This window comes from Euwallacea fornicatus, unplaced genomic scaffold, assembly GCF_040115645.1.
Source record: "Euwallacea fornicatus isolate EFF26 unplaced genomic scaffold, ASM4011564v1 scaffold_55, whole genome shotgun sequence".
Lineage (NCBI taxonomy): Eukaryota > Metazoa > Arthropoda > Insecta > Coleoptera > Curculionidae > Euwallacea > Euwallacea fornicatus.
Window position 1 is genome coordinate 662,533 of NW_027096023.1, and position 12,741 is coordinate 675,273.

Here is a 12,741-nt window from a genome sequence, read left to right on the forward strand (position 1 = left end):
TGGCATGTTGTTGCGTTTTCGAGATAAACAGTAATTTCTTTGCTCAAACTCACATATTTTGTGACATTTCAAACTTTGAAAATTCATAACTTCGACAAATGATGTTCAAATTTCGTCAGCAATGGCTCAAATGAATTAGCTCGACTTGCTGTTTAATATAAATTACACAGTTTAGTGGCATGTTGTTGCGTTTTCGAGATAAAGAGTAATTTCTTTGCTCAAACTCACATATTTTGTGACTTTTCAAACTTTGAAAATTCATAACTTCGACAAATGATGTTTCAATTTCGTCAGCAATGGCTCAAATGAATAAGCTCGACTTGCTCTTTAATATCACTTACACAGTTTAGTGGCATGATGTTGCGTTTTCGAGATAAACAGTAATTTCTTTGCTCAAACTCACATATTTTGTGACATTTCAAACTTTGAAAATTCATAACTTCGACAAATGATGTTCAAATTTCGTCAGCAATGGCTCAAATGAATTAGCTCGACTTGCTGTTTAATATCACTTACACATTTAGTGGGATATTGTTGCGTTTTCGAGACAAAGAGTAATTTCTTTGCTCAAACTCACATATTTTGTGACATTTCAAACTTTGAAAATTAATAACTTCGACAAATGATGTTCAAATTTCGTCAGCAATGGCTCAAATGAATAAGCTCGACTTGCTGTTTAATATCACTTACACAGTTTAGTGGCATGATGTTGCGTTTTCGAGATAAACAGTAATTTCTTTGCTCAATCTCACATATTTTGTGACTTTTCAAACTTTGAAAATTCATAACTTCGACAAATGATGTTCAAATTTCGTCAGCAATGGCTCAAATGAATAAGCTCGACTTGCTCTTTAATATCACTTACACAGTTTAGTGGCATGATGTTGCGTTTTCGAGATAAACAGTAATTTCTTTGCTCAAACTCACATATTTTGTGACTTTTCAAACTTTGAAAATTCATAACTTCGACAAATGATGTTCAAATTTCGTCAGCAATGGCTCAAATGAATAAGCTCGACTTGCTGTTTAATATAACTTACACAGTCTAGTGGCATGTTGTTGCGTTTTCGAGATAAACAGTAATTTCTTTGCTCAAACTCACATATTTTGTGACTTTTCAAACTTTGAAAATTCATAACTTCGACAAATGATGTTCAAATTTCGTCAGCAATGGCTCAAATGAATAAGCTCGACTTGCTGTTTAATATAACTTACACAGTTTAGTGGCATGTTGTTGCGTTTTCGAGATAAACAGTAATTTCTTTGCTCAAACTCACATATTTTGTGACTTTTCAAACTTTGAAAATTCATAACTTCGACAAATGATGTTTCAATTTCGTCAGCAATGGCTCAAATGAATAAGCTCGACTTGCTGTTTAATATAACTTACACAGTTTAGTGGCATGTTGTTGCGTTTTCGAGATAAACAGTAATTTCTTTGCTCAAACTCACATATTTTGTGACATTTCAAACTTTGAAAATTCATAACTTCGACAAATGATGTTTCAATTTCGTCAGCAATGGCTCAAATGAATAAGCTCGACTTGCTGTTTAATATAACTTACACAGTTTAGTGGCATGTTGTTGCGTTTTCGAGATAAACAGTAATTTCTTTGCTCAAACTCACATATTTTGTGACTTTTCAAACTTTGAAAATTCATAACTTCGACAAATGATGTTTCAATTTCGTCAGCAATGGCTCAAATGAATAAGCTCGACTTGCTGTTTAATATAACTTACACAGTTTAGTGGCATGTTGTTGCGTTTTCGAGATAAACAGTAATTTCTTTGCTCAAACTCACATATTTTGTGACATTTCAAACTTTGAAAATTCATAACTTCGACAAATGATGTTCAAATTTCGTCAGCAATGGCTCAAATGAATAAGCTCGACTTGCTGTTTAATATAACTTACACAGTTTAGTGGCATGTTGTTGCGTTTTCGAGATAAACAGTAATTTCTTTGCTCAAACTCACATATTTTGTGACTTTTCAAACTTTGAAAATTCATAACTTCGACAAATGATGTTCAAATTTCGTCAGCAATGGCTCAAATGAATAAGGTCGACTTGCTGTTTAATATAACTTACACAGTTTAGTGGCATGTTGTTGCGTTTTCGAGATAAACAGTAATTTCTTTGCTCAAACTCACATATTTTGTGACATTTCAAACTTTGAAAATTCATAACTTCGACAAATGATGTTCAAATTTCGTCAGCAATGGTTCAAATGAATAAGCTCGACTTGCTGTTTAATATAACTTACACATTTAGTGGGATATTGTTGCGTTTTCGAGATAAACAGTAATTTCTTTGCTCAAACTCACATATTTTGTGACATTTCAAACTTTGAAAATTCATAACTTCGACAAATGATGTTTCAATTTCGTCAGCAATGGCTCAAATGAATTAGCTCGACTTGCTGTTTAATATCACTTACACAGTTTAGTGGCATGATGTTGCGTTTTCGAGATAAACAGTAATTTCTTTGCTCAAACTCACATATTTTGTGACTTTTCAAACTTTGAAAATTCATAACTTCGACAAATGATGTTCAAATTTCGTCAGCAATGGCTCAAATGAATAAGCTCGACTTGCTGTTTAATATAACTTACACATTTAGTGGGATATTGTTGCGTTTTCGAGACAAAGAGTAATTTCTTTGCTCAAACTCACATATTTTGTGACATTTCAAACTTTGAAAATTCATAACTTCGACAAATGATGTTTCAATTTCGTCAGCAATGGCTCAAATGAATAAGCTCGACTTGCTCTTTAATATCACTTACACAGTTTAGTGGCATGATGTTGCGTTTTCGAGATAAACAGTAATTTCTTTGCTCAAACTCACATATTTTGTGACTTTTCAAACTTTGAAAATTCATAACTTCGACAAATGATGTTCAAATTTCGTCAGCAATGGCTCAAATGAATAAGCTCGACTTGCTGTTTAATATAACTTACACAGTTTAGTGGCATGTTGTTGCGTTTTCGAGATAAACAGTAATTTCTTTGCTCAAACTCACATATTTTGTGACTTTTCAAACTTTGAAAATTCATAACTTCGACAAATGATGTTCAAATTTCGTCAGCAATGGCTCAAATGAATAAGCTCGACTTGCTGTTTAATATAACTTACACAGTTTAGTGGCATGTTGTTGCGTTTTCGAGATAAACAGTAATTTCTTTGCTCAAACTCACATATTTTGTGACATTTCAAACTTTGAAAATTCATAACTTCGACAAATGATGTTCAAATTTCGTCAGCAATGGCTCAAATGAATAAGCTCGACTTGCTCTTTAATATCACTTACACATTTAGTGGGATATTGTTGCGTTTTCGAGACAAAGAGTAATTTCTTTGCTCAAACTCACATATTTTGTGACATTTCAAACTTTGAAAATTCATAACTTCGACAAATGATGTTCAAATTTCGTCAGCAATGGCTCAAATGAATTAGCTCGACTTGCTATTTAATATCACTTACACAGTTTAGTGGCATGTTGTTGCGTTTTCGAGATAAAGAGTAATTTCTTTGCTCAAACTCACATATTTTGTGACTTTTCAAACTTTGAAAATTCATAACTTCGACAAATGATGTTTCAATTTCGTCAGCAATGGCTCAAATGAATAAGCTCGACTTGCTCTTTAATATCACTTACACATTTAGTGGGATATTGTTGCGTTTTCGAGACAAAGAGTAATTTCTTTGCTCAAACTCACATATTTTGTGACATTTCAAACTTTGAAAATTCATAACTTCGACAAATGATGTTTCAATTTCGTCAGCAATGGCTCAAATGAATAAGCTTGACTTGCTGTTTAATATAACTTACACAGTTTAGTGGCATGTTGTTGCGTTTTCGAGATAAACAGTAATTTCTTTGCTCAAACTCACATATTTTGTGACTTTTCAAACTTTGAAAATTCATAACTTCGACAAATGATGTTCAAATTTCGTCAGCAATGGCTCAAATGAATAAGCTCGACTTGCTGTTTAATATAACTTACACAGTTTAGTGGCATGTTGTTGCGTTTTCGAGATAAACAGTAATTTCTTTGCTCAAACTCACATATTTTGTGACTTTTCAAACTTTGAAAATTCATAACTTCGACAAATGATGTTCAAATTTCGTCAGCAATGGCTCAAATGAATAAGCTCGACTTGCTCTTTAATATCACTTACACATTTAGTGGGATATTGTTGCGTTTTCGAGACAAAGAGTAATTTCTTTGCTCAAACTCACATATTTTGTGACTTTTCAAACTTTGAAAATTCATAACTTCGACAAATGATGTTCAAATTTCGTCAGCAATGGCTCAAATGAATAAGCTCGACTTGCTCTTTAATATCACTTACACATTTAGTGGGATATTGTTGCGTTTTCGAGACAAAGAGTAATTTCTTTGCTCAAACTCACATATTTTGTGACATTTCAAACTTTGAAAATTCATAACTTCGACAAATGATGTTCAAATTTCGTCAGCAATGGCTCAAATGAATAAGCTCGACTTGCTGTTTAATATAACTTACACAGTTTAGTGGCATGTTGTTGCGTTTTCGAGATAAACAGTAATTTCTTTGCTCAAACTCACATATTTTGTGACATTTCAAACTTTGAAAATTCATAACTTCGACAAATGATGTTCAAATTTCGTCAGCAATGGCTCAAATGAATAAGCTCGACTTGCTGTTTAATATAAATTACACAGTTTAGTGGCATGTTGTTGCGTTTTCGAGATAAAGAGTAATTTCTTTGCTCAAACTCACATATTTTGTGACTTTTCAAACTTTGAAAATTCATAACTTCGACAAATGATGTTTCAATTTCGTCAGCAATGGCTCAAATGAATAAGCTCGACTTGCTGTTTAATATAACTTACACAGTTTAGTGGCATGTTGTTGCGTTTTCGAGATAAAGAGTAATTTCTTTGCTCAAACTCACATATTTTGTGACTTTTCAAACTTTGAAAATTCATAACTTCGACAAATGATGTTCAAATTTCGTCAGCAATGGCTCAAATGAATAAGCTCGACTTGCTGTTTAATATAACTTACACAGTTTAGTGGCATGTTGTTGCGTTTTCGAGATAAACAGTAATTTCTTTGCTCAAACTCACATATTTTGTGACATTTCAAACTTTGAAAATTCATAACTTCGACAAATGATGTTCAAATTTCGTCAGCAATGGCTCAAATGAATTAGCTCGACTTGCTGTTTAATATAACTTACACAGTTTAGTGGCATGTTGTTGCGTTTTCGAGATAAACAGTAATTTCTTTGCTCAAACTCACATATTTTGTGACTTTTCAAACTTTGAAAATTCATAACTTCGACAAATGATGTTCAAATTTCGTCAGCAATGGCTCAAATGAATAAGCTCGACTTGCTCTTTAATATCACTTACACATTTAGTGGGATATTGTTGCGTTTTCGAGACAAAGAGTAATTTCTTTGCTCAAACTCACATATTTTGTGACTTTTCAAACTTTGAAAATTCATAACTTCGACAAATGATGTTCAAATTTCGTCAGCAATGGCTCAAATGAATAAGCTCGACTTGCTCTTTAATATCACTTACACATTTAGTGGGATATTGTTGCGTTTTCGAGACAAAGAGTAATTTCTTTGCTCAAACTCACATATTTTGTGACATTTCAAACTTTGAAAATTCATAACTTCGACAAATGATGTTCAAATTTCGTCAGCAATGGCTCAAATGAATAAGCTCGACTTGCTGTTTAATATAACTTACACAGTTTAGTGGCATGTTGTTGCGTTTTCGAGATAAACAGTAATTTCTTTGCTCAAACTCACATATTTTGTGACTTTTCAAACTTTGAAAATTCATAACTTCGACAAATGATGTTTCAATTTCGTCAGCAATGGCTCAAATGAATAAGCTCGACTTGCTGTTTAATATAACTTACACAGTTTAGTGGCATGTTGTTGCGTTTTCGAGATAAAGAGTAATTTCTTTGCTCAAACTCACATATTTTGTGACTTTTCAAACTTTGAAAATTCATAACTTCGACAAATGATGTTTCAATTTCGTCAGCAATGGCTCAAATGAATAAGCTCGACTTGCTCTTTAATATCACTTACACATTTAGTGGGATATTGTTGCGTTTTCGAGACAAAGAGTAATTTCTTTGCTCAAACTCACATATTTTGTGACATTTCAAACTTTGAAAATTCATAACTTCGACAAATGATGTTTCAATTTCGTCAGCAATGGCTCAAATGAATAAGCTCGACTTGCTCTTTAATATCACTTACACATTTAGTGGGATATTGTTGCGTTTTCGAGACAAAGAGTAATTTCTTTGCTCAAACTCACATATTTTGTGACATTTCAAACTTTGAAAATTCATAACTTCGACAAATGATGTTCAAATTTCGTCAGCAATGGCTCAAATGAATAAGCTCGACTTGCTGTTTAATATAACTTACACAGTTTAGTGGCATGTTGTTGCGTTTTCGAGATAAACAGTAATTTCTTTGCTCAAACTCACATATTTTGTGACTTTTCAAACTTTGAAAATTCATAACTTCGACAAATGATGTTCAAATTTCGTCAGCAATGGCTCAAATGAATAAGCTCGACTTGCTCTTTAATATCACTTACACATTTAGTGGGATATTGTTGCGTTTTCGAGACAAAGAGTAATTTCTTTGCTCAAACTCACATATTTTGTGACTTTTCAAACTTTGAAAATTCATAACTTCGACAAATGATGTTCAAATTTCGTCAGCAATGGCTCAAATGAATAAGCTCGACTTGCTCTTTAATATCACTTACACATTTAGTGGGATATTGTTGCGTTTTCGAGACAAAGAGTAATTTCTTTGCTCAAACTCACATATTTTGTGACATTTCAAACTTTGAAAATTCATAACTTCGACAAATGATGTTCAAATTTCGTCAGCAATGGCTCAAATGAATAAGCTCGACTTGCTGTTTAATATAACTTACACAGTTTAGTGGCATGTTGTTGCGTTTTCGAGATAAACAGTAATTTCTTTGCTCAAACTCACATATTTTGTGACATTTCAAACTTTGAAAATTCATAACTTCGACAAATGATGTTCAAATTTCGTCAGCAATGGCTCAAATGAATAAGCTCGACTTGCTGTTTAATATAAATTACACAGTTTAGTGGCATGTTGTTGCGTTTTCGAGATAAAGAGTAATTTCTTTGCTCAAACTCACATATTTTGTGACTTTTCAAACTTTGAAAATTCATAACTTCGACAAATGATGTTTCAATTTCGTCAGCAATGGCTCAAATGAATAAGCTCGACTTGCTGTTTAATATAACTTACACAGTTTAGTGGCATGTTGTTGCGTTTTCGAGATAAAGAGTAATTTCTTTGCTCAAACTCACATATTTTGTGACTTTTCAAACTTTGAAAATTCATAACTTCGACAAATGATGTTCAAATTTCGTCAGCAATGGCTCAAATGAATAAGCTCGACTTGCTGTTTAATATAACTTACACAGTTTAGTGGCATGTTGTTGCGTTTTCGAGATAAACAGTAATTTCTTTGCTCAAACTCACATATTTTGTGACATTTCAAACTTTGAAAATTCATAACTTCGACAAATGATGTTCAAATTTCGTCAGCAATGGCTCAAATGAATTAGCTCGACTTGCTGTTTAATATAACTTACACAGTTTAGTGGCATGTTGTTGCGTTTTCGAGATAAACAGTAATTTCTTTGCTCAAACTCACATATTTTGTGACATTTCAAACTTTGAAAATTCATAACTTCGACAAATGATGTTCAAATTTCGTCAGCAATGGCTCAAATGAATAAGCTCGACTTGCTGTTTAATATAAATTACACAGTTTAGTGGCATGTTGTTGCGTTTTCGAGATAAAGAGTAATTTCTTTGCTCAAACTCACATATTTTGTGACTTTTCAAACTTTGAAAATTCATAACTTCGACAAATGATGTTTCAATTTCGTCAGCAATGGCTCAAATGAATAAGCTCGACTTGCTGTTTAATATAACTTACACAGTTTAGTGGCATGTTGTTGCGTTTTCGAGATAAAGAGTAATTTCTTTGCTCAAACTCACATATTTTGTGACTTTTCAAACTTTGAAAATTCATAACTTCGACAAATGATGTTCAAATTTCGTCAGCAATGGCTCAAATGAATAAGCTCGACTTGCTGTTTAATATAACTTACACAGTTTAGTGGCATGTTGTTGCGTTTTCGAGATAAACAGTAATTTCTTTGCTCAAACTCACATATTTTGTGACATTTCAAACTTTGAAAATTCATAACTTCGACAAATGATGTTCAAATTTCGTCAGCAATGGCTCAAATGAATTAGCTCGACTTGCTGTTTAATATAACTTACACAGTTTAGTGGCATGTTGTTGCGTTTTCGAGATAAACAGTAATTTCTTTGCTCAAACTCACATATTTTGTGACTTTTCAAACTTTGAAAATTCATAACTTCGACAAATGATGTTCAAATTTCGTCAGCAATGGCTCAAATGAATAAGCTCGACTTGCTCTTTAATATCACTTACACATTTAGTGGGATATTGTTGCGTTTTCGAGACAAAGAGTAATTTCTTTGCTCAAACTCACATATTTTGTGACTTTTCAAACTTTGAAAATTCATAACTTCGACAAATGATGTTCAAATTTCGTCAGCAATGGCTCAAATGAATAAGCTCGACTTGCTCTTTAATATCACTTTCACATTTAGTGGGATATTGTTGCGTTTTCGAGACAAAGAGTAATTTCTTTGCTCAAACTCACATATTTTGTGACATTTCAAACTTTGAAAATTCATAACTTCGACAAATGATGTTCAAATTTCGTCAGCAATGGCTCAAATGAATAAGCTCGACTTGCTGTTTAATATAACTTACACAGTTTAGTGGCATGTTGTTGCGTTTTCGAGATAAACAGTAATTTCTTTGCTCAAACTCACATATTTTGTGACATTTCAAACTTTGAAAATTCATAACTTCGACAAATGATGTTCAAATTTCGTCAGCAATGGCTCAAATGAATTAGCTCGACTTGCTGTTTAATATAAATTACACAGTTTAGTGGCATGATGTTGCGTTTTCGAGATAAAGAGTAATTTCTTTGCTCAAACTCACATATTTTGTGACTTTTCAAACTTTGAAAATTCATAACTTCGACAAATGATGTTCAAATTTCGTCAGCAATGGCTCAAATGAATAAGCTCGACTTGCTGTTTAATATAACTTACACAGTTTAGTGGCATGTTGTTGCGTTTTCGAGATAAACAGTAATTTCTTTGCTCAAACTCACATATTTTGTGACATTTCAAACTTTGAAAATTCATAACTTCGACAAATGATGTTCAAATTTCGTCAGCAATGGCTCAAATGAATAAGCTCGACTTGCTGTTTAATATAACTTACACAGTTTAGTGGCATGTTGTTGCGTTTTCGAGATAAACAGTAATTTCTTTGCTCAAACTCACATATTTTGTGACATTTCAAACTTTGAAAATTCATAACTTCGACAAATGATGTTCAAATTTCGTCAGCAATGGCTCAAATGAATAAGCTCGACTTGCTGTTTAATATCACTTACACATTTAGTGGGATATTGTTGCGTTTTCGAGATAAACAGTAATTTCTTTGCTCAAACTCACATATTTTGTGACTTTTCAAACTTTGAAAATTCATAACTTCGACAAATGATGTTCAAATTTCGTCAGCAATGGCTCAAATGAATAAGCTCGACTTGCTGTTTAATATCACTTACACATTTAGTGGGATATTGTTGCGTTTTCGAGATAAACAGTAATTTCTTTGCTCAAACTCACATATTTTGTGACATTTCAAACTTTGAAAATTCATAACTTCGACAAATGATGTTCAAATTTCGTCAGCAATGGCTCAAATGAATAAGCTCGACTTGCTGTTTAATATAACTTACACAGTTTAGTGGCATGTTGTTGCGTTTTCGAGATAAACAGTAATTTCTTTGCTCAAACTCACATATTTTGTGCAATTTCAAACTTTGAAAATTCATAACTTCGACAAATGATGTTTCAATTTCGTCAGCAATGGCTCAAATGAATAAGCTCGACTTGCTGTTTAATATAACTTACACAGTTTAGTGGCATGTTGTTGCGTTTTCGAGATAAACAGTAATTTCTTTGCTCAAACTCACATATTTTGTGACATTTCAAACTTTGAAAATTCATAACTTCGACAAATGATGTTCAAATTTCGTCAGCAATGGCTCAAATGAATAAGCTCGACTTGCTGTTTAATATAACTTACACAGTTTAGTGGCATGTTGTTGCGTTTTCGAGATAAACAGTAATTTCTTTGCTCAAACTCACATATTTTGTGACTTTTCAAACTTTGAAAATTCATAACTTCGACAAATGATGTTCAAATTTCGTCAGCAATGGCTCAAATGAATAAGGTCGACTTGCTGTTTAATATAACTTACACAGTTTAGTGGCATGATGTTGCGTTTTCGAGATAAACAGTAATTTCTTTGCTCAAACTCACATATTTTGTGACATTTCAAACTTTGAAAATTCATAACTTCGACAAATGATGTTCAAATTTCGTCAGCAATGGCTCAAATGAATTAGCTCGACTTGCTGTTTAATATAAATTACACAGTTTAGTGGCATGTTGTTGCGTTTTCGAGATAAAGAGTAATTTCTTTGCTCAAACTCACATATTTTGTGACTTTTCAAACTTTGAAAATTCATAACTTCGACAAATGATGTTTCAATTTCGTCAGCAATGGCTCAAATGAATAAGCTCGACTTGCTCTTTAATATCACTTACACAGTTTAGTGGCATGATGTTGCGTTTTCGAGATAAACAGTAATTTCTTTGCTCAAACTCACATATTTTGTGACATTTCAAACTTTGAAAATTCATAACTTCGACAAATGATGTTCAAATTTCGTCAGCAATGGCTCAAATGAATTAGCTCGACTTGCTGTTTAATATCACTTACACATTTAGTGGGATATTGTTGCGTTTTCGAGACAAAGAGTAATTTCTTTGCTCAAACTCACATATTTTGTGACATTTCAAACTTTGAAAATTAATAACTTCGACAAATGATGTTCAAATTTCGTCAGCAATGGCTCAAATGAATAAGCTCGACTTGCTTTTTAATATCACTTACACAGTTTAGTGGCATGATGTTGCGTTTTCGAGATAAACAGTAATTTCTTTGCTCAATCTCACATATTTTGTGACTTTTCAAACTTTGAAAATTCATAACTTCGACAAATGATATTCAAATTTCGTCAGCAATGGCTCAAATGAATAAGCTCGACTTGCTCTTTAATATCACTTACACAGTTTAGTGGCATGATGTTGCGTTTTCGAGATAAACAGTAATTTCTTTGCTCAAACTCACATATTTTGTGACTTTTCAAACTTTGAAAATTCATAACTTCGACAAATGATGTTCAAATTTCGTCAGCAATGGCTCAAATGAATAAGCTCGACTTGCTGTTTAATATAACTTACACAGTCTAGTGGCATGTTGTTGCGTTTTCGAGATAAACAGTAATTTCTTTGCTCAAACTCACATATTTTGTGACTTTTCAAACTTTGAAAATTCATAACTTCGACAAATGATGTTCAAATTTCGTCAGCAATGGCTCAAATGAATAAGCTCGACTTGCTGTTTAATATAACTTACACAGTTTAGTGGCATGTTGTTGCGTTTTCGAGATAAACAGTAATTTCTTTGCTCAAACTCACATATTTTGTGACTTTTCAAACTTTGAAAATTCATAACTTCGACAAATGATGTTTCAATTTCGTCAGCAATGGCTCAAATGAATAAGCTCGACTTGCTGTTTAATATAACTTACACAGTTTAGTGGCATGTTGTTGCGTTTTCGAGATAAACGGTAATTTCTTTGCTCAAACTCACATATTTTGTGACATTTCAAACTTTGAAAATTCATAACTTCGACAAATGATGTTTCAATTTCGTCAGCAATGGCTCAAATGAATAAGCTCGACTTGCTGTTTAATATAACTTACACAGTTTAGTGGCATGTTGTTGCGTTTTCGAGATAAACAGTAATTTCTTTGCTCAAACTCACATATTTTGTGACTTTTCAAACTTTGAAAATTCATAACTTCGACAAATGATGTTTCAATTTCGTCAGCAATGGCTCAAATGAATAAGCTCGACTTGCTGTTTAATATAACTTACACAGTTTAGTGGCATGTTGTTGCGTTTTCGAGATAAACAGTAATTTCTTTGCTCAAACTCACATATTTTGTGACATTTCAAACTTTGAAAATTCATAACTTCGACAAATGATGTTCAAATTTCGTCAGCAATGGCTCAAATGAATAAGCTCGACTTGCTGTTTAATATAACTTACACAGTTTAGTGGCATGTTGTTGCGTTTTCGAGATAAACAGTAATTTCTTTGCTCAAACTCACATATTTTGTGACTTTTCAAACTTTGAAAATTCATAACTTCGACAAATGATGTTCAAATTTCGTCAGCAATGGCTCAAATGAATAAGGTCGACTTGCTGTTTAATATAACTTACACAGTTTAGTGGCATGTTGTTGCGTTTTCGAGATAAACAGTAATTTCTTTGCTCAAACTCACATATTTTGTGACATTTCAAACTTTGAAAATTCATAACTTCGACAAATGATGTTCAAATTTCGTCAGCAATGGTTCAAATGAATAAGCTCGACTTGCTCATTAATAT